The sequence below is a fragment of the Phyllobates terribilis genome, unplaced genomic scaffold (genome assembly GCF_046119375.1).
Source record: "Phyllobates terribilis strain yellow unplaced genomic scaffold, ASM4611937v1 Scaffold_2__4_contigs__length_985480577, whole genome shotgun sequence".
NCBI lineage: Eukaryota > Metazoa > Chordata > Amphibia > Anura > Dendrobatidae > Phyllobates > Phyllobates terribilis.
In genome coordinates, this window is record NW_027362762.1 from 618,686,235 (window position 1) to 618,710,294 (window position 24,060).

A 24,060-nucleotide genomic window follows, 5' to 3' on the forward strand; every position below is an offset into this window, starting at 1 on the left:
CTTGTGTGAAAAAAAGCACTTCGCTCCGTGTGTGCGCTGCTGATAGGCTGACAGATTGCACCTCCCCACTGCAAATGCGGGAAAGAGAAAAAAAAATGGAGATCTTCATTGTTCCTGCAGAGATCCATCCCCTGCCCCTCCCCCCACCCCGCTGTACACTCAAACTGCGTATTAACATTAATTTTCATCATTACTGAGAAAAAATCCAGTTATGATTTTGGTGCACGAACAGTTATCGAACATAACCTCGAACAGTCGAATTTTTCTCAAATTGTTCGTGCTCGCCGAACGGCTCGAACACCGCCCAAAACAGCTCGAATTTGAGATTGGCGAATAGTTCGAGTAGAACAACGCTCATCTCTAGTTGTATCCTCCTTACCACAAGGGGTGACTGGTAGTGGTTGACAATTGTGGTACTGGCAGTCCCGATGCGCATTTCACGATGTATGTGACCACTTTCTCAAGGGGTATTGTAGATATGGTGCTGGAGGGGACCTTTTTGTAACTGAAGAAACCAGTCATTACAAGAAATCGCCTAGATTCATTGCTGAGGGAGGGCTTATGTCCTGGAACACTCCTTGGTGCATGCACGACGTACCCATCGGGTCACCCCACAAACCCAGACCGTTAGGATAACTGCGCATGCAGCAGAGCGCGGTTACGTGCTACTACACGTGACCAGTTTCTTCGGTTACCAAAAGGTCCTCTCCAAGACCAGTGCGGCAATAGAACACAATGATTTGGACACAGCGAATATATGCTGCGTCCAAAGTGCTGCTGGTTCCTGATTGTGGGGACGTAGCCTTAGGGCCTGTGCACACGTTGCAGATTGTCGCAGATTTTTCTGCACACATTTTCACAAAACTTGAAGGGTTTGCTGGTGCCAGCAAAGTGAATGATAACCCTGAGGTCTCATGCACACATTGCAGCATGTCAATTTTTCAGTGTTTTTTTCTGCAGATTTCACCCATACTAATGAGTGGGGAAAAATCTGCAATAAAAACGCATATAAAAAACGCATAAAAATGTGCCTACTATACGCAGCATGTTTACTGCCGAGAGATGCAGAAATGGTGCAGAAGTTTCGGCACCAAATGCTTAATGTGTGCACATGCCGTTATACTTTGTGTACAGACATCAGGTATATGTATATACATACAGCAATGTGTATACTTGTATGACATTTGATGCCTATAGAACCGAGTATCATGTGCAAATAATATCCTGTAAGTGTTATACTTTGTGTATAGACATCAGATGTTATATACAGGTTAGTATGTGACAGTGTAATATCTGATGTCTGTATTCATAGTATAATTTATACCATCACATACTATCCTGTATATAACATCTGATGTCTGTAGTCATTGTATATCACACACCAGTCATGTATCCTGTATACTGTATGTAATATATTATGTGCACAGACATCTGATGTTATATACAGGATAATATGTGACTGGTGTGATATCTGATGTCTTTACTCATGAGCAGAATTCCATGTACTTGATCTGTACTGCAGAATCTGACTAGGCTGATAGGAATACACTACTGCATACAATGTATGTATTTTTATTCTACAGGGAGAATCAGGGTATGTGCGCATGATGCGTACTAGCCTGGGGGTGCGACTCTCCGAAACAGCCGCCGGCGGCTTCCACTCAATATGCAAATGAGCGGCACCATTTTTTTTTCACCTGCAGACTTTCCTCATTGAGGTTAGGTCTATGGGGAAAGCCTGCTTGCAGACCCGCAAGAGAAATTGACATGCTGCGGGTCTGAAAAGACGCGCCACATATCAGTTTCCGCGGGTAAGCTGCAGGTGCATGGGGATGCATAGTGGACATGGGATTTCTACAAACCCCATCCACTATGCTGTAACAGCTGACCGCTGCATAACACGCAGCAGCTCTGGATTGTGTGTTCATACCCTAAGAGATTTTTTAATCTTATAAAATTGCTAAAAAAAATAATAATGAAAAACATTTGATAATGAAATTTTTTTTTTATTTTTAATGCGTTTGATTCTGAGGCTATGTGCACACTAAGCGTTTTTGATGCGTGGTAATCCTGATGTGCTGTGCACATGATCCGCTCAGGATTACCATTGCGGAAAAAAACGCAGCATGGCCATTGTGCGGGAGTTTCCTCTGCAAATTCGCACCCATTGATTTGAACTGAACTGCAGCAAAACTGCAGGTATAATATTTGCTCCTCTATGTATGTGTGATATGTCTGTTTATATGTATTTTTTTGTTTCAAATATGTTTATGCGTGCAAGTATATGTCTTTGTAAATGTCTGTATATGTTTGAGTGTGGGCACATTTCTGCAACCCGTATACGTGACTGCATGTGCGCATGACTACGTGTGTGCATACTGTATATAGGGTGCTACGCGCGGCCTCATGCTGTATATGGGGAATTACGTGCGGCCTCATGCTGTATATGGGGAGCTGCATGCGGCCTCATGCTGTATCTGGGAAATTACTTGCGGCCTCATGGTGTGTATGGGGAGCGCCGTACGGCCTCATGCTGTATATGGGGAGCGCTGTGTGGCCTCATGCTGTGTCTGGGGAGCGCCGTGAGGCCTCATGCTGTATCTGGGGAGCGCTGTGAGGCCTCATGCTGTATCTGGGGAGCGCCGTGAGGCCTCATGCTGTATCTGGGGAGCGCTGTGAGGCCTCATGCTGTATCTGGGGAGCGCTGTCCAGCCTCATGCTGTATCTGGGGAGCGCTGTCCAGCCTCATGCTGTATCTGGGGAGCCCCGTCAGGCCTCATGCTGTATCTGGGGAGCGCTGTGAGGCCTCATGCTGTATATGGGGAGCATCGTGTGGCCTCATGCTGTATATGGGGAGCATCGTGTGGCCTCATGCTGTATATGGGGAGCGCCATCCGGCCTCATGCTGTATCTGAGGAGCTACGTGCGGCCTCATGCTGTATCTGAGGAGCTACATGCTTCCTCATTGTGTATATGGGGAGCTACATGCGGCCTCATGCTGTATATTGGGAGCTACGTGCGGCCTCATACAGTATATTGGGAGCTACATGCGGCCTCATGGTGTATCTGGCGAGCTCCGTGTGGTCTCATGCTGTATATGGGGAGCTACGTGCGGCCTCATGCTGTATATGGGGAGCTGCATGCGACCTCATGCTGTATGTGGGAAGCTACATGCGGCCTCATGCTGTATCTGGGGAGCGCCGTGAGGCCTCATGGTGTATATGGGGAGCGCCGTGTGGCCTCATGGTGTATATGGGGAGCGCCGTGCGGCCTCATGCTGTATCTGGGGAGTGCAGTCCAGCCTCATGCTGTATCTGGGGAGCACCGTCCGGCCTCATGCTGTATCTGAGGAGCGCCGCCCGGCCTCATGCTGTATCTGGGGAGCGCCGTCCGGCTTCATGCTGTATCTGGAGAGCGCCGTGAGGCCTCATGCTGTATATGGGGAACTACGTGCGGCCTCATGCTGTATCTGAGGAGCCATGTGCGGCCTCATGCTGTATCTGAGGATCCACATGCGGCCTCATGCTGTCTCTGGGGAGCGTCGTGCGACCTCATACTGGACATGGGGAGCCCCGTGCGGCCTCATACTGGACATGGGGAGCCCCGTGCGGCCTCATACTGGATATGGGGAGCTACGTGCGGCCTCATACTGGATATAGATGGCTACGTGCGGGGTTCATACTGTATATAGGGAGCTATGTGGGGCTTATACTGTATATAGGGGGATTAAGCGGAAGCTCAGATTTTATGTAGGCTCTCATACTGTATATAGGGGGATGTCAGCATACTTAATTGTGCTCAATATTACATTAAATTAATGTAAAAAAATAATTCTAATTAAGATTTTAATATTAATATTGAGCAGGATTAATTTCTATTGGTTCGGCTTCCACAACAGTCACAGTCTCTCATGTGGCCCCTTGGGAAAATTAATCTTCCACCCCTGCTCTATTTTGTATAGCGCTGTACACAAGGAAAAAATTTGCGTGGAATGCATAGCGTGCCACTATCTTTATCTTTTTCCGTTTACAGATCTGCACCAGAGTACCTGCATGTTACTCACATAAACTATCACTTGATTTATCATAGGGGATCATGTGACATGTCACGTGATACATCAGGTACCGGGGGGGGCCCATGCCTTCTAAACTGACCAGGGCCCTGGCTACTTTTAATCCACCCCTGCCAACGGCCCATGGAAAAAATCATACAGGAAAAATCACAGCATATGGGTGGTGGAAATAAAGACATAAATGCTTTAAATGTTAATATTACTTTAGTTTACACAATGGCACTATGATCATAAGGGACACAAAACTTTGTATCTGAGCAAAAAATTCCCAGCATAACCTTGGATCCTGGAACCGTACTGTCCTTTCATGTGAAATTTTCCTTGATGCAAACACATCCTGAGAATTTATTATACTCTCTTCAGTTTTAGGAGGAATTCCAGTTTTACCTTTATGATGCCAATGTAATCATGAATAGATGTCCTTAAAGAAGTACTTATACTCAACTTTTCATTGCCTAACCCCGTCCAAATGTATATGTTGTGTAGTGTAAGTGTAGTAATATATTTATCGATCACCATCTTCCCAAGTTTCTGTGCTGCTCTGATTCTTTTCTGGGTCACATGAGTAAAATTCCTACTCACCAGTTCACATGGGGGTTCATGTGTGAGCCGGAAATCGCTATTATAATGTATGGCGTGTCGTTCTGACACTCCATAGGCTTACATTGTAAAAGTAACTTCTGGTTCACATACAAACACTGGTGTGATCCGGCAAGTCAAAACACAAGTCATGTGACCCAGGAGAGGCCCAGAGCGGCTCTAAGAACCAGGGAAGACGGTGATCAGTGAGCATATTAACACACTTACACCACATTTACATAGGTTTAGGCAATAAAAGTATTGAGGGAGTGCCTCTATAATTGGTTTCTCAAGGATTTTAAGGGAACATGTGCACCAGGAGCAGACTCTGCATATTACAGTAGCAGTATTTTTAATGAGTAGTGTTGAGCGAGCACTAAAATGCTCGGGTGCTCGAAGCTCGGGCCGAGCTCGCCGTGATGCTCGGGTGCTCGACCCGAGCAACGAGCCCAATGTTAGTCTATGGGAGACTCGAGCATTTTTGCGGTGGCACCCCCGGCAGTCTTTTAAAAGCCTAACAAGTGCCCAAAACGATAGTGACAGTGCTCAAATGACATGGGGACAGCATGGGGATCGCCCCAGGAAGCATTTCTGACCCCCAGGTCACTGCTGTCAACAACGTGGTCAGAGGTATTAAGCCACTTTTACAGGCTCACAATAAAACGAAAGTGAAACTTTTTTCCTGTGAAATATGTTAAGGAACATCCTTTCCAGGGAAAAGACTTGTGTATAAGTTAAAATAAATGACCAAAAACAAAAATACTCCTCCACACATTCGGCTATGTTCACAAGTAGCATTTTTTATGCGTTTTTGCACTTTTGTATTGCTTTCAACTATGACAAATGCATTCACCGGGAAATGTCATTTTAACATTTTACAACCTTATCTGGCCATGTGCTGTGTGACACATGCATAAAGTGCTGAAAAGACATGGGAACAGCATGGGGAAGACCCCTGGAAGCATCTCTGACTCCCAGGTCACTGTCTAAAAGTGTGCCCATCATAAGTGATCCTTGCCGCATCAGAAGATGCTAACTTGCAACTATCCCCATGCAAGTTCTAGTCCCAGGGCAGTGTTCAATTGTACCTCCCCCATTCCTTGCAATACAAGCGCAAGTATGCAGCCTGCCACCCACCCACCCCCAGGCTGCAATACCATACTGCTTGCTTGCACTTTAAATTGGGCCTTTTAGGCATGTGGAGGCGGAATCTGGCCACCACGCCATGGCTGTGTCGACGGCCTGGTATCCATACTCAGTCCCCAGCCGCCTGGTGGCCGGGTGTCCCCGCTTGCTCCCCAGCCTCCAGGGGGTGGCCGGGTGTCCATACTCGGTCCCCAGCCACCCCTATTTGTACCGGTAACCTTTCCCACACTTTTCTTAGCCTGGCCTCCTTTAGGGCAGCATTGGCCGAGCCCACCGGACTATCAGACTCCTCTGGTGGGCCCTGGCTTCTCCATCAGGGGAGTTGAGAGTGCCAAGGTGAGGAGCATGATGAGGATGATAGAAGTTAGCATCTGCTTTGTTTTGTTGTAATGCAAGCGCATGTATGTAGTAGCGGCTAGGCCTGAGGAGGTCAGCGTTTTGGCGCATATCCTACCTCCTCCGAGGATTGCTGGATGTTTTCCTGCTACTATCCAAGTTCTATGACTCCCGTTAAAACAAAGCTTCAGGTGATAAATGATGGATGAGGTAGTGGCAAAGGAGAAAGAGCAGGAGGAACAGGGACCATTCACATCAATATCAGGCCAATCAACCAGATATGTCTTGTAGGATATGTTTCTGTAACAAAAGGAGCGGTTCGGCTACACAGTTATAGGGCATACAGTGAGTGCAATGCCTACCAAAAATTTCGAGGCACTCCAATGCCCCTTGGAAATGACATGGAGGTCAGAGGGCGTTAAATAAACCTTTTTTTCCATTTATAGCAACTGGGTCTCCTGTGCACTGTTGGCCTAAGCAGTGAATGGAAGGCTTTCCAAAAATTATGAGGTACTGCAATGCCCCTTACAAGAGCCATGTGTGGCACCCCAGGGGTCTGGTCACCACAGTAATAGAGATTACGTCGGAGAGCAAGTGGGAGGTTTCCTGGTCAGGATCCCTTAAACATGCAACATCCTCCTGCCCCAGTCCTGGGAGGGGAGAATTCTGCCCTTATAAACTGGATCTGGGGTGGGGTTGAGTGAGTCAGAGAACAGAGAACAGTCAGAGTCAGAGTGAGAGCAAGGGAAAGTAACAGCAAGGAGCTCTGTAGGAGCTAGGAGCTAAAGACGAGGGGCTGGAAGCTGAGCAGAGCTCGCCCGGGCAGAAGACAATAGGAACCGGACACAGGAGTCCGAAGCTGTGAGGACTTATATATCCAGCAGCAGAAACCAGCCGGCAGGGGATTTCAGGTCCTCTGGCCATAGAAGCCTGGAGGCTCAGTCACAAGCAAGGGACCAGCACCGCCGTCGTGGAGTGGAGGCTAACAGAAGGCCCCAAGTCACCAGGCATACGGGTGAGCACTACACGGTACACTCAGGGACGTGGGCTACTTCTACCTGCTTACAGCAAGGTAGCCAGGAAGAGTGCAGACAGATGGGGAGGCCTACAACTCCACCTGGCCAGGGGAACTCCCGCTTGCTCACAGACTGACCAGGCCTCTTATGCTAGCCAGTACTCCCGGGAGGATCTACCTTATAATCATCAGTAAAGACCCTGAACTGCACTGCAAAGACTCTGAGTCATTCCTGCTGCGCTCGTGCACCATCACCCCCATCATCCACACTCACTGCCCTGAGGCTATACTCCTCCCGAGGGGAGTTATCCCATTTTATGCTGCACACACAACACCAGCCTCAGCGGTCTGCCTCGCAGCGGTGGTACTCTCTGACCGCAATCCACGGGTGGCGCAGTCGGACAATTAACCTCAAAGCCTAAGAAAGATTGCCACTGGTTTGACCAGCCTGAGCCACGGGACCGGGTCACCGCCGCGGAGACTTCAGACCCCAGAGACCCGGCACCGGGTATCCCACACACGTGTACACACGGCCCAGGGGGCGCGTCACATGCAGTACAGCATATTACAAACATAAGTCCCATTATTGGGGAGTGGGTGTCCCATAGTATTTGCTTATGCCTTGCAAGCAAAAGCTGCCAAAAATTAGGACGGAGCAACTTGCAATGCCCCTTACAAGAGCCATGCAGTACAGCATATTACAAACATAAGTCCCATTATTGGGGAGAGGGTCTCCCATAGTATTTGCTTATGCTTTCCCAGCAAAAGCTGCCAAAAATTATGATGGAGCAACTTGCAATGCCCCTTACAAGAGCCATGCAGTACAGCATATTACAAACATAAGTCCCATTATTGGGGAGTGGGTCTCCCATAGTATTTGCTTATGCTTTCCCAGCAAAAGCTGCCAAAAATTAGGACGGAGCAACTTGCAATGCCCCTTACAAGAGCCATGCAGTACAGCATATTACAAACATAAGTCCCATTATTGGAGAGTGGGTCTCCCATAGTATTTGCTTATGCTTTCCCAGCAAAAGCTGCCAAAAATTAGGACGGAGCAACTTGCAATGCCCCTTACAAGAGCCATGCAGTACAGCATATTACAAACATAAGTCCCATTATTGGAGAGTGGGTCTCCCATAGTATTTGCTTATCCTTTCCCAGCAAAAGCTGCCAAAAATTAGGACGGAGCAACTTGCAATGCCCCTTACAAAGAGCCATGCAGTACAGCATATTACAAACATAAGTCCCATTATTGGGGAGTGGGTGTCCCATGGTATTTGCTTATGCTTTCCCAGCAAAAGCTGCCAAAAATTAGGACGGAGGAACTTGCAATGCTGGCACCCTGGTGGTATAGTGGTGGTGGAGGCTGAGGATAAGGAGAAGAAGATTAAACAGCCGAAACGAGGAAGCGTATACCCATGTGTGGGTGTGAAGCGGTGCATGTGAATACACCTCCCGAAATAACACAGTGGATTTGACTTTATGTTACTCTGCTGTCATTTGGTGGTGATGAGAAGTCTGGCCCAATCCAGCCCTTGTTCATTTTGATAAGGGTCAGCTTGTCAGCATTGTCAGTTGACAGGCGAGTGCGCTTATCAGTTATAATTCCCCCAGCGGCACTAAAAACACGCTCCGATAACACGCTAGCGGCAGGGCAGGCCAGGACTTCCAAGGCGTACAGAGCAAGTTCATTCCAAGTGTCCAGCTTGGATACCCAATAATTAAAAGGCACAGAGGAATCACGGAGGACGCTGGTACGATCGGCAAGGTACTCCCTCACCATCTTTTGAAACTTTCCACTCCTTGTGAGAGTACCCCGCGCCTCAGGGCCTGTAAGCTGGGCGGGTGTCAGAAAACTGTCCCAGAACGTTGACAGTGTTCCCCTGCCTCTGCTGGATTGGAGTTGCATCTCTCTCGCCTGTACGCCTTGGTTGGGCAACGAACTGTGACCTCTGCTGCTAGCGTGTTCAGATGGGAATTTTTTTAAGAGTTCTGCAGCAGGGGCCTTCTGGTATTGCCCCATTTTTGTAGACCTCTCCACCTCAGGAATAAGAGAGTGAAAGTTCTCCTTGTAGCGGGGGTCTACAAGTGTCACCAACCAGTAATGACTGTCACCCAACATTTTGACAACGCGAGGGTCACGGTTAAGGCAGCGTAACATAAAGTCAGCCATGCGTGCCAGACTGGTAACGGGCAAGATTTCCGTGTCCTCACCAAGATGACGACTGACCACGCTCTCCTCCTCCTCCACCTCCTCCTCCTCTTCCTCCTCCCCCCTGTCCTCAGGCCACCCACGCTGAACCGACGGTATGACACTTGTACAGGTACTACCGTCTACAACGCATGATAGCAGCTCCTGTTCTTCCTCCTCCTCCTCCTCTCTCTCATTGTCCCCCAATGCACGTTGGGATGAGATGAGGCTGAGCTGTGTGTAATCGCCCGCTACGGCTTCTTGATCCATCTCATCATACTCTGGCTGCAATGCCTCCTCTTTAATTCTCTGCAGAGAGCGTTGCAAACGACAGACAAGTGGGATGCTGACACTAATGATGGCGTCATCGCCACTCACCATCTTGGTGGCCTCCTCAAAGTTTGTCAGGATGGTACATATGTCAGACATCCAGGTCCACTCCTGAGGTCTTATGTGTGGAGTCTGACCTGAATATCGACGGCCTTGTTGCAGCTGGTACTCCACAACTGCTCTCTTCTGCTCACAAATCCTTTGCAACATGTGGAGGGTAGAGTTCCAACGTGTGGGGACTTCACACACCAGTCGGTGTGCCGGAAGCTGCAAACGCTGCTGCAACACAGCAAGGGCGGCGGAAGCTGTAGCCGACTTGCGAAAATGAGCTGACAGGCGGCGTACTTTCACGAGCTGATCTGGCAACTCGGGGTACGATTTAAGAAACCGCTGAACCACGAGGTTAAGCACATGAGCCAGGCATGGTACGTGAGTGATCTCACCTCGCCTCAGAGCCGCCACCAGGTTACGGCCATTATCACACACGACCATGCCGGGATGTAGGTTCAGCGGTCTCAGCCACAGATCTGCCTGCTCTTTCACAGCTGTCCACAACTCACAAGCAGTGTGAGGTTTATCACCTAAGCTTATGAGTTTCAGCACAGCCTGTTGCCGCTTGGCGGAGGCAGTACTGCAATGCTTCCAGCTTGTAACTGATGTGGTGATATCTGAGATGGAGGCTGAACATGAGGAGGAGGAGGATGCGCAGGAGCTGTACACTGTGGGGGCAACTCTGACTGACATAGGGCCCGCAATCCTCGGTGTGGGGAGGATGTGTTCCGTCCCAAGGTCCGACTGGGTCCCGGCTTCCACTATGTTTACCCAGTGTGCCGTCAGAGTGATGTACCGTCCCTGGCCACAAGCACTTGTCCACGTGTCCGTTGTCAGGTGGACTCTCCCAGTAACTGCGTTGTTGAGGGCACGGCAGATGCTTTGGGACACGTGCTTGTGTAGTGCGGGGATGGCACACCGGGCAAAATAGTGTCGGCTGGGGACCGAGTAAAGAGGGACAGCCACCGCCATAAGATTGCGGAAGGATTCCGTCTCCACCAGCCTAAAAGGCAGCATTTCCAATGCAAGCAGTCGTGAAATGTGCGAATTTAGGACTGTGGCCTGTGGGGCGTTAGCTGCGAATTTCCGCTTTCGTTCAAAGGTCTGGGATATGGACAATTGAACGCTGCGGTGGGACGTGGACGTGGACGTTGATGCTGTTTCTTGAGAAACTGCCATAACAAGTGAAGACTGAGAGGAGGGGGCATCTTTACATGCAGTATGGACAGGGGATTGCCTTGCACACACAACAGGGGGTTCTATTGCACGCACAACAGTGGAAGAAGCAGTGGTGACACCCGCTGACACTGGTCGTGGACCCTGGGTTTCGCCCCACAAAATCGGGTGCTTTGCTGCCATGTGCCTGATCATGCTGGTGGTGGTCAGGCTGGTAGTTTTGTCACCCCTGCTGATGCAGGCATGGCAGGTGTAACATATGGCCTTTTTGGGGTTATCAGCAGAATCTTTAAAAAAATTCCAGACTCTGGAAGACCTACCGCTTGTACTGGCAACGTCCCTCATGTTGGTGTTACGGGGAAAGGTTGCCTGCCTTCAGTCTGCGGCAACCACACTGCTTCTTCCTGCCAGTTGGGGTACTCTGCCTCCCTCCCCCTGTGTGCTGCTGGCCTCACTCCGCATGTCCTCCTTCCACGTTGGGTCAGTTACTAGATCATCCACCACCTCCTCCTCTTCCACTTGCGCACCACGATCCTCCTCCTCACTTCCTGGCAATTGTGTCTCGTCATCGTCCACCTCTTGTGACAGATTGCCAACGTCGACTTCCTGTGGCCGTGGCTGTTCACATATTTGGGCATCGCAACATGGGATCTCCTCTTCCACCACTTCAAGCGTATCAGGCGAGGGGCCCAACTATGGAAATGGACCAGTGAACAGCTCTTCAGAGTGTCCAAGTGTGGGATCACTTGCTGTCTGACGACACTCGGCATGGTGGGAGGAAGGAGCATCAGGGTGAGGAGGAGTATGCGGTCGAGACTCACGGCTACTAAGAGTTGTCCGTGTGGAAGACAGACCGGAGGTGGTGGTGCCCAGGTAACTGGAAGTATTGTCTGCTATCCAATTAATAACCTGTTCACACTGATCAGTTCTCAATACTGGTGTTGTTCTGTGCTTCCCTAGTAATTCGGTCAAGAAGTGGGAGCGAGAAGATGTGGCTGTTGGTTGTGGCACATTTTCACCTTGGCCACGGCCCCGTCCTCTGCACGAACCATCACCAGAAAGTCCACTTCCACGTCCCTTGCCACGCGCCTTGCCCATTGTAAATGAAGTAAAATAGCTTACACTTGCACTATCAATGGAAAAAGGGTAATAAAGAGTAGATTAGAACCGTGGAAGAGGAAAACCACAGTTATTGTTTACTGGGGTATACCACACTTTTTTAAAGAGAGATATTTGCGGCTGAACAGTGAGCGACACACTCAAACTGCTTTTTTTTTAGATACCAAAGGCCCAAAACTGGATAGTACAGCGATTTGACCCGTGGAACTGCGAAACCACACTGGGATGTCGGGCCTACACAAGACTATTTTCAACAGATATATTTTTGTGTCACAACAGTCAGGAGACACTACTGTTTTTCTTTACGGAAAAAACTACCAAAACCTGAATAATAGAGATTTTTTACCGTGGAACAGCAAAACCACAGTTATAATTTACTGGTGTATACCAGGCTTTTTAAAATATATATATATTTGCGGCTGAACAGTGAGCGACACACTCAAACTGTTTTTTTTAGATACAAATGGCCCAAAAGTGGATAATACAGAGGTTTGTACCGTGGAACTGCAAAACCACACTTGTATTTCTCGGGCCTACACCAGACTATTTTCAACAGATATATTTGTGTCTGAAAAATCAGGGAGACACTATTTTTTTTTTTTTACAGCAAAAAATGCAAAAAGCAGGATAATAGAGATTTTTTACCGTGGAACAGCAAAAGCCCACTTCTGTCTCTCTGGCCTACACCAGACTATTTTCAACAGATATATTTGTGTCTGAAAAATCAGGGAGACACTATTATTATTTTTATACAGCAAAAAATGCCAAAAACAGGATAATAGAGATGTTTTACCGTGGAACATCAAAACCACAGTAATAATTTACTGGTGTATTCCAGGCTTTTTAAAATATATATATATTTGCGGCTGAACAGTGAGCGACACACTCAAACTGTTTTTTTTTAGATACAAATGGCCCATAGAACTGCAAAACCACACTTCTATTTCTCTGGCCTACACCAGACTATTTTCAACAGATATATTTGTGTCTGAAAAATCAGAGGCACACTTTTTTTTTTTGGGGGGGGGTGGGACACCAAAAGGTTAATAAGATGGGTATTTGTACATTGTGAAGGAGGAAAAAAAAAAGAGGATTTAGATACAAAAAAAAGGATTTTTCCTGGCCCCCGGGACCTGGAGCTAAGTCCAGCAATTTCAGCAACAGGAGCAGCACTCAGGACTGTAATGCAGCGTTTGCTGGTATAACCACTGCGTCTCCTATACAGCCTGTCTGCCTGCCTGCCTGATATACCTGGGATGGATATTAGTCCTGAGAAGGACTGTTTGTTTGATCTGGCAGCCTTTACAGACCCTACACTAACTATTTTGCAGGATATATCTCTCCCTAAATCAGCAGCGCTGTCCCTACACTGTCTGATCCGGAGCGACTGTGTCCAAGATGGCGGCGCCCGGTTTTAAATACTCGAGGTGACGCTGTGCGGCCAGCCAATCACTGTAATGCCCACAAACAACATGGCTGCGGCATTACAGTGACTGGCTGGCAATCCCTGCATGTTCATTGGCTCTGTAAAGAGCGCCAAACATGCAGGGCGGAGACCCGAGCTCCCGCCCGAGTAACCCGGAAATGCTCGGTGCTCGCCGAACATCCCGAGTAGCGTGATGCTCGGGCGAGTACCGAGCAGTGTCGAGCATGTTCTCTCAACACTATTAATGAGATTTTAAGAAATATTGAAAATTTTGAAATCCATAGCAAATCAATTTATGCTCCAGATATTACCACAGATTTGATCTTGTGCAAGAGTATAATGTGCATCATATTTGCTAAATTTACAGGAAGAATCCTCGCCGGAGCTGTGGCCTACCGGAAGTGGGCGTGCCCGCGGCGCAGCCTACTTCCGGTTCGCGGTCTTCTAGGCGGCCGGCAGGGGGGATTGAGATCTGCAGTGAGTGACGCGCCCCAGGGACGTGGGGGTACTCGGTAGCCGGGCCTATGGATGCCGGTATGGGGAATATCACAGTGGCTTGCCCGGTCCGTGACCCAGGGCGGTCAATGAAAGGGGGGAGATATTTATAGGGGATTTGTGAAGTTTTCGGAAGTGTTCCTGACGCCACCTGTGGAATGCGGCCAAAGGGAGCCGCCGCTGCGGAGCAGTCCTCTGGAGCTGGTGTTACGGCAGCAGGGGTGGTGTGGCTCTCCACAGGTAGAGCTAGCTCCAGGGCAGTGTAGGACGTGTAAGGTGCGCTGGGCGTTGTGGTGCCGGGAGGCAAGAGGGCGCAGATGAAAGAATGGACGGAGGCAGTACGGTGCAGTCATCCGAGTTTTTACTCACAGTTCTTATGGCAGTTCCACTAGTGCACTGTACAGGTGCCAGCCTCCCACGTCGCACTGCGTTCGCCAGGCAGGGGTTCAGCTCTTCCTCAGGCAGATTAGGAGCATCTGACAGAACCCCACTTTCTTGTGTTCCTAGCTAGACCGTCTCCACGCTGGGTCTTTCTCCCTCCTGCCCTGCGCTTCCCCACTCTCAATCCCGCTCGGGTGCTCTGAGATCCCTCCTGTCTTGCTGGAGTTCCCAGACCTGCTTGACCCTCATGGAGATTAGAATAGGGCTGTGGCAACTGGTCTATGGAAGCCAGAAGCCTCGGGTTTTTCCAGCCGAGACTTGAAGTTACATGACTGGTCCAGGGGCCGGTCCCCTTCTCGCGGCCTCTGTCTTCTGACAGATCCGGGGCATACGGGTGCCGTCCTGCACTCTCCGTACCCCCTCGGATCCCTTCTTTACTAGATCGGAGCCTACTCCTCTGCTCCCCTCCTGGGCCTTTAGGACTGGGCCCTACTTATTGAGCAGAGCTCCTAAAAAGCCTCTGCTCCCAGACTGACTTCCTGAACTGTTCTTCTGAACTGCACTGCCACCCTAAGATGGCTTCCCTTTATATACCTCCTTCTATAGTGCTCTGCTAAACTGCTTCCTCCACCCACATCCACTACTGGTTCCCCCTACCTCTGGGTTCCCCTCACTCCAGCCAGGGACAGGGCTCAGCAGCTGCGCACATGCATGTTGCCCTTCCAGCCGGCCTGGAGTAGTGCAGTGTTGAATGTGGGTGTTGGGGTTCCGGGCAGCACTCCCTCCTTACCTGAGAGAAGGAGATACCACACCTCTGGGTGAGGTGCAGTACCTTTGTGGCGAATGAACCCTCAGGGGCGCCACATGAGCGTGTGGTCTGTGGAGGAGGTGAGGTCCGCAGCGGTGGCCTCAGGGACATGCAGGGGCCGAACTTGGCATGGGAGACAGTGAGAGGAGCCTCTTTGCAGTCGGCAGAAGGGTGTGCGGCCTGCTGGGCAGCGGCTCAGCAGGGCAGGTGAGCTTGGCAGGGGATGGTCAGGAAGTGTGCGGTCCACCTGCAGGCGGCATGGTGGAGTCGGTTCAGCTGAAAGGCCCCCAATAACAGAGGAGGAGCAAGGGCCCAGGATTGTTGTGGAGGATCGCAGGGACAGGATGTCGCGAGGGGCCATTATAAGATCTTTGGTCAGGAGCAGGAAGCGGCAGGTGGAGGAGCGGGACTGTGTTGATCTGTCTGTGGAAACAGACCGACGGCATTACCGGGCAGCCCCTTCTGCGGCCTTATCTAGGCTTGACGACGACAGCCAGGAGACTAGCGGAGAGGAAGACGGGATTTTATTGGAACCAGCGGATCAAGTGCACGTTTCATCCGGGGATGTCGCTGCTAGTCGGAGGATCCCTCCGAGGCAGCCTGGTGAGGAGACGTCATTTGTAAATAATTTACCTGTTGTGGGTTGTGCTCGGGGGTGTTTTGGGGATTAGTAATCCTGGGACTGTTAGTGGGGGGCACGAGATATGGAGTCAATTATTAGGAGTGTTGCAGGGTCTTGTGTCACAGTGAGCAGGTGTAAGTGAGTCCATGTCTCTGGCTGCATGGGTAGCTCCCAGGGGTTCTGGAACGGGAATAGGGCAGTCATTGGTCGTATCGCAGGATACGGTTGAAGTAGAGCCGCAGAGTGGCTCTTCGGTGGTAGTTCAAGAAAAGAGTAATACTGAAAAGGAAAAGGAAAAAGAAAAGGAGGATGACGTGGTTCGGTTGGATGATAGGTTCAGGAGTGAGGTGTACGTCTGTTTTGAAGGTCCGTTGGGGGCGCATTTAAAAATAGAGGTGAGAAAAGATTTGGAAAGGGGAGTATGTGGAAACTTTCTCGTTACTCCCGTTGGAAAAATTTAATCTTGATGAGGTTAAACCTAGTGACTCGAAAAAAGAAAAGGATGAGGAAGAAAAATGTAGGTATCAGTTAATTCCACATACATTCGCAAATTGGCTGCAGGCTTTTGCAATTTTAGCGAGTGTTATTGGAGAGAAGGAGCCGGAGCATTGCTCAGTCCTTTTTGGTTATATGGATGCAATAGGTAAAGCGCATAGAGTTTATGGGGGCTTGGCGTGGCTCAGACATGATGAGTAGTTTAGGCAGAGGAAGGTTATGAGGATGGGCATGCGCTGGGACCACAAATATATTTCCTTGTGGAGTTTAATGACAGTCCCCGCGTTTCAGCCCTTTCGGGTAGTGCCGGAGGCTAGGGATCAGCAAGCAGATCTTCGGGGTCTCAAAAGAAAGAGTTTTGATGGCAATACAACGATGGGCAATGTAAGTTTGGGGGCATATGCAAATTTATGCACAAGTGTTCTGGATGTGGAGGGAGCCACGGGCTCAGTAAGTGCTTTAAATGAGCAAAAGGCAAGACAGGTGAGGGTTCTGGAAAGATGGAGGACTCCGGTGAAGGTAGAGGCGATGCTTCCGTTTTTAAATAGATACCCAGATATGGAGGCGGCTAGGTTAATTGACCTGGGTTTTTCTGAGGGGTTTTAGGATTCCGTTTGATCCCGGAATGCCCAAATTTAGGCCAGGAAATTTGAAATCGGCAAGGGAACACCCTGAGGTGGTGTTGGATAAGCTGAATAATGAAGTAGCTTTGGGGCGCATGGTGGACCATTTCAGGAGCTGCCTTGGCCAGAATTGAGAATTTCACCTCTGGGTGTTGTACCCAAGCGAGAACCGAATAAGGTTTGGCTTATCCATCATTTATCTTATCCAGAAGGGGCTTCTGTAAATGATGGCATCCCGGTAAAGTTATCGTCAGTGTGTTATGTTTCGTTTGATAAGCCTTGGGTCTGGTAAGGGCAGCAGGGCTGGGTGCTTTGATGGCAAAATCAGATATTGAGGCGGTCATTTCGTCTGCTTCCAGTGCATCCGGACAGTCTTCATCTGTTAGGTTGCATGTGGGAAAGAAAAATTTTTGTAGATTGTTGTTTGCTCATGGGCTGCTCTATATCTTGTTCGTTCATTGAGGCTTTTAGTTCATTTGTTGAATGGGCGGTTAGGAACGTGTTAGGGGTCTCTTCAATAATTCACTACCTGGATGATTTCTTTTGTGTTGGGCCTGCTGGCTCGTTAGTGTATTCAGTTTTGTTGGTAACATTAAAGAAGGTGGCGGTATTGTTTGGTATCCCATCCACAGACAAGACGGAGGCCCAGCTACGGTGATGTGTTTTTTGGAAATAGAGATTGACAGTGTAGCCATGGAGTGTACGCTTCCAGAAATAAAGTTGTTGGATTTGCGTCTGGCAGTAGCGGAGGTGCTTCAGGCCGAGAAAGTAAGGTTGAGGGTGGTACAGTAATTGTTGGGTAAGCTTAATTTTGTTTGCCGGATAATGCCGATGGGCAGGGTGTTTTCTAGCCGGTTGTCGGAGGCGATCGCAGGAAAATCGTCGCTGCATCATTTTGTTCACATTACTCAGGAGATCAAGGCGGATTTGGTGGTTTGGGACTCCTTTCTAACAGAATATAATGGTCGCACGTTGTGGATGGACAAAGTTGTGTCCAATGACTACTTACAGCTTCACATGGATGCGGCTGGGTCATTAGGTTTTGGTGTCTTTTTTCAAGGTTATTGGTGCGTAGATCCTTGGCCGGTGTCTTGGCAGACAGCAGGTTTGGCTAAAAAATTGTCATTGTTGGAATTATTCCCAATTGTAATGGCCCTGGAACTGTGGGGGGCTGAGCTTAGCGGAAAGAAGGTTTGCTTTTATTGTGATAACCTGTCATGGTTCATGCAATAAATTTGTTGTCAGCAAAATCTCCTCCTGTAATAGCCTACCTGCCGAAAGGAATGTATGCATAGTAGCGAGGCATGTTCCAGGGGTATTGAATGAAGTGGCTGATGCGCTGTCTCGTTTTTTGTTCAACAGGTTTCGCCAGCTGGTGCCATGTGCAGACGAATTGGGAGCAGAATGTCCCAATGGGCTGTGGTATCTAGTGAAGGTGTAGTTTTTGAGTTAATCAGGAACTCGGTGACAGAGGCTATGTGGAATCATTATCAAAAAGTATGGCTAGAATGGGAAGCTTTGAGTGCATGCACAGAGGTGGATTCTTCTGATGAGGATAGGTTGTGCTTAGTTTTATCCTTTTTAGGGCAATATTTAGTTTACGGTAGATTGGTGTCCGTAGTGTCGCAGAGATCAGCGGCTCCGGCATTGATGTTTAAGTTACAGGGTGTGAAAGATGTCACAAAGGCATTTTTGGTGAACCTAGCCATGAAAGGTTTTCGGAAAGGCGCGGTTAGTCGGGATAGACGGAGGCCAGTCTCTTTTGTGCAGTTGAACAACTTGCTGGGTTGTGTGAATTCTGTTTGTTATTCCAGTTATGAGATAGCACTGTTTTCGGCGGCTTTTGTGTTAGCCTTTTTTGGTGCATTTCACATTAGTGAACTAGTTAGTCCTTCACGATTGGTTGAAGAGGTCTGAGTTTGCGTGGCATTCGGGTGTTAGATGACATGGTGGAATGTGTGTTGAGACATTCTAAGGTGGACCAATATGGCAGAGGTAGGCTGGTGGTATTGTATGCGATTCCTGGTCATGTAGCCTGCAAGATTAAAGCATTTTATGGAAGTTCGTGGTGGAATGGCAGGCGTGTTCTTAAGACATGTAGATGGATTTGCGCTGTCTTGGTACCAATTTGTGGCAGTATTTAAACATTGTTTATTGTTGATGGGTGAAAAGCCGGAGGAATATGGGTCTCATTCGTTCTGCATTGGTGCGGCGATAGAGGCTTCTCATTGGGGCCAGGGTGATTATGTGGTTCGGCGTATAGGTCATTGGGAATCAGCACATTTTCGCTCATACGTCCGCCCTCACCTTGTGGCTGTATAACGTTGTTCTGGGCTGTAGCTGTTTGTTGGGATGGTGATGTTATGTTTATTAATGAGGTGATTATTTTGTTTTTGTTATAGTTACATGTTTGATTTGGATCCTCGGTCATTCATACGTGTTTTGGGATGAACTACGGGCCGAAGTTTGCACGGATGGTCGGCAGCTCGGGCAAGCTCGGTCCACAGCGCTTATCAAGTGGCTGGGTATCCGCAGTATGAACTGGGGGAGAGTTTTGCTGGTGGTGGCATACTATTGTAGGGTGGATCAACCACCGAATGTACTCGTGTTGCATGTGGGAAGAAATGATCGTGGGGTCAGATCATCACGAGAATTGATCAGAGATATTAAATTCGAATGTTGCAGTTGTGGTCGGCGTATCCAGGAATCGTTATTGTTTGGTCGGACATTGTTGCTTGGCTGAAATGCAGGTACGCAAAATCGGTCGAGTGGATTAACAAGACCAGGATTAAGGTCAACAAAAAGGTGGCTCATTTCGTGGCAAGGAATGGTGGTGTGGTGGTAAGGCATAGGGATTTGGAGGTGCCTTCAAGGGAACACTTGAGATCGGACAGTGTGCATCTCAATGATATTGGGATGGATTTGTGGTCTTTGGCCTTGAGAGAGGGTATTGAGCAAGCTTTGGGTGTTTGGCGGACCCAGGCCACGTAAGGATTCACGTGTCCGTGGTCGGTGGCGGGGGATAGGTCTGGTTCAGAAGCTGGTATTTGAAATGCCTATTTGGTGGGAAGTCACTATTGGAGTATAGTGGCTTCTGTTGCAGGTCTACGTAACTTGCGGGTGTAGCTCCTGCAAGTGTAAGGGGTATTAATTACGGGATATTAATACCTCATCCCTGGGCTTGTGTGTTGCGGCCAGGGATATAAGTTGGGAAGCTTCTGGATCAGACTTATCTGTGGTTATTAATATGTATATGTAATGTTTACATGGTTATGGTTATATATATTGTTTATGATATTTTGCGGCGCCATTGTTGTGGTGCCCCAGATTGTGTGTATTGTTTAATAAAATGATGCTGTGGCCATTTAACCCATGTTGCATGCAGTCGTGTGTTTCTTTAAAGGGAGGTTAATATAAAGGGGTTGGTAAGATCTGGAATGATCAGAAATCCCTTCTTGAATTGTCATGTCCCGTGTGCAGTTGTGCACATACCCCAACATAGGCTGTACATCGAAATTAAAAATTATTTATCATGCTACATAGGATCTCCCTTCTGAGTCGGACTTGTGCTGGTGATGTGGCAATGCAGTTGGGTCTATGTTACATATACGGTAGGAATGCCCACTGGTTTGTAGGTTATGGTATTAAATTTTCTCACTGTACTATAGTCACACCCTCCCCCAAATAGGCCTACTTTCATTTTCACCAGATTCAATCTCAAAGGAAAAGAAAGATATCCTTAAGAGTTTTCTAACAGCTGTTAAGTCAATTATTGCACGTCACTGGAAATCCAAAAAAACTCCCACTTTGGGTAAATGGGTTGAAGAGGTTAACAATACTATGAAAATGGAAAACATGATTGCATATGATAACAATCACCTCCAAGCTTTTTTATCGCCAATGGACACTACCACTTGACTGCGGAGCCCCGCTGGTGAGCACTTCTGGGCAGCAATTGTTATATTGTTCTTAATGTCTACTCTATTAAATTATGAATGTGATTGCAGTTATTGACAATTCTACCATGAGTAAAGTTTTGTATGGTGAGGCATCGCACATAGGCTGAAACAATGTAAAACATAGGTCTACATTTACTATTGTTGCACCTTTTTTGTCACAAGTCATTTTAGACAAATTTATTATGTGCACCAGAAAGAATATATCTGTGTGCCTCAACAGACAAATTTACAAGGAGTCTAGAATAAAAGGAATGACTTTAATGGTGCTAAAATTGTGACAGTGGTGCAAACCTCATCAGTTGGTATAGAGCTCAATAGTCCTTGCTACTACTTTGCATTAGTGCAGTTCACTTGTGTTTTTTCTAAGGGAAATGTTCACACAGTGCTCTTTTGTAGCGTTTTATTTTTACTCATGAAAAATGTTGGCAGAAAAACTGCTATGTACAGTATATACACTGTTGATGAATTTTCATGCTTTTTAAGAATTCAATTGAATGGGTAAAAAAACATAGCAAAAATACTAAAAGAATTTACATGCTACAGTTTAAAAAAATGCAGCTCAAAAAACGCAAGAAAAAAACCCTAAACATATTAATAAGATTTTAGAAATCGTGTTTACTTTGCTTCTATTGCAAAATGCTGCATTTTTTTCTGCACAAAAAATAAAAAACACAGAAATAAATGCAGAGAAAATTCTACATGTGAACAAGCCCTAACACAGTCTATACATCGTCAATAATAAGGGTTTTGAAGCAGAATTACAAAGTACCACCTGCTTTGCTATTATGTTTCTGGGAAAAAAAAGATGGCAACCAATTGCCTGCCATTATACTGTACAGTACTTCTCTGTAGAGCAGAGGTCTCAAATTTGGCTGAGTATATGGGCCGCACATAGAAAAAATGTGAATTTGAAGGGCCGCATTCTTTGCAGGATGATATCAAATTTTTAATGATACCATATAGTTTTTTTATACACTTTTTGAATAATTTTTTGAACATTTTGGCTTTATTTTTGTTATGTTCTGCTACCAGAGCTAAGGAAAGAGAGGAGATCTGTCCCTACGATAGAACTCAGCTTAATCCCTACGATGTAACAGGGAACCTGATCCTGCGATCAGACCTGCTAAAGTCCTAAGCTAGTCTGTACGGAGACCTATAGATGTGGGGAAGGAATCCCTACAACTACTAAGGACTGGGAGGAATATGGGACACCTCCTAACAGAAATAGTAGCAGACAGACGAACAAACAAAATATATAGAACATAGAGGTCAGTAGACCAAGCAAACTAACAGAGCAAGACACAGAGCACAGGCTAGCTAGAAAGTAGATATACAATGAAGTCCAGCAAAGCCAGAAGGGCGGAGCAGGATTAAATAGGCCAACAAGGTCATGTGACCAGCAAAGGAAAAAAAACCTAAGAGCAAGGTTCTAACAATTTTATTCTTTTATATGGCATTCATTTTATGGGCTATGGTACAGTTTTATAGTTTTTACAAGTTTACAATTGTACAGTTTTTACAATTTTTATTTCCTTTCTGTGTCCCCTAATTGGCCACATATAATGATTTTTGTTCTTACAATTTGCACCATATAGTAATTCTTACCAACTTCTTATAGTAATGTCCCCATCTTGTAGTAATGTGCCCATCCCGGTCCCGATCTTGTAGTAATGTGCCCATCCTGGTTCCCATCTTGTAGTAATGTGCCCATCCTGGTTCCCATCTTGTAGTAATGTTCCCATCTTGTAGTAATGTGCCCATCCTGGTCCACATCTTGTAGTAATGTGCCCATCCTGGTCCACATCTTGTAGTAATGTGCCCATCCTGGACCACATCTTGTAGTAATATGCCCCATCCCGGTCCCCATATTGTAGTAATGTGCCCATCCTGGTCCACATCTTGTAGTAATGTGCCCATCCTGGTCCACATCTTGTAGTAATGTGCCCATCCTGGACCACATCTTGTAGTAATGTGCCCATCCCGGTCCCCATATTGTAGTAATGTGCCCATCCCGGTCCCCATATTGTAGTAATGTGCCCATCCTGGTCTCCATCTTGTAGTAATGTGCCCATCCTGGTCCACATTTTGTAGTAATGTGCCCATCCTGGACCCCATCTTGTAGTAATGTGCCCATCCCGGTCCCGATCTTGTAGTAATGTGCCCATCCTGGTTCCCATCTTGTAGTAATGTGCCCATCCTGGTTCCCATCTTGTAGTAATGTTCCCATCTTGTAGTAATGTGCCCATCCTGGTCCACATCTTGTAGTAATGTGCCCATCCTGGTCCCCATCTTGTAGTAATGTGCCCATTCCGGTCCCCATATTATAGTAATGTGCCCATTCTGGTCTCCATCTTGTAGTAATGTGCCCATCCTGGTCCACATCTTGTAGTAATGTGCCCATCCTGGACCCCATCTTGTAGTAATGTGCCCATCCTGGTCCCTATCTTATAGTAATGTGCCCATCCCAGTCCCCATATTGTAGTAATGTGCCCATCACGGTCCCCATATTGTAGGAGTGTGCCCATCACGGTCCCCATATTGTAGTAATGTGCCCATCACGGTCCCCATCTTGTAGTAATCTGCCCAACCCAGTCTCCATCTTGTAGTAATGTGCACATGCTGGTCCCTATCTTGTAGTAATGTTCCCATCCCGGTTCCCATCTTATAGTAATGGCCATGATGGTCCCCATCTTGTAGTAATGGCCCATGCTGGTCCCTAACTTGTAGAACATTCAATTGAAAAGAATCACTGACTTCGGTGGCCCTAAGGACCAGGCCGCAATCATTACGGGGGCGCCGGTGCCTGCGGGCCTCATTAAGCAGCCTCAGGGGCCGCATGCGGCCCTCGGGCTGCGTGTTTGAGACCCCTGCTGCAGAAGATGGATTATTTTTATAGTTTGGCAGATTTACCATCCATCCTCAGTAAAGCTGGTCATCTGTATGGGCAGCAATATTTGCTAACAAACAGCTCCATCAGGTGTAAAGAGATGTACCAAGCAGCTGGCAAGATATTCTAGGCCGAGGAGGATTGATAGCGTTATTTTATAAAGATCTGCTTTACAACAACATTTAGGCCATGTGCCTGCCATCAGTTTTGGATGCATTTTTGAGGTTGTGCATTTTCGCTGTGTCAAAAACGCAGCGGCTTATAGTTCCAGCAAAGTGGATGGGATTTATAGAAATCTCCTGCCACTGAACTTTTTTACTCAGCGTAAATTCATCTGCGCTGCGTGTTT

At 47.6% G+C, this 24,060-nt stretch overlaps 1 protein-coding gene across 1 annotated transcript in view; it reads right to left on the bottom strand.

The window, feature by feature from the left end:
- PRELP (proline and arginine rich end leucine rich repeat protein) overlaps positions 1-24,060 on the bottom strand; it is a 205,296-nt gene that overhangs the window by 179,991 nt on the left and 1,245 nt on the right. The window lies entirely within an intron of this gene.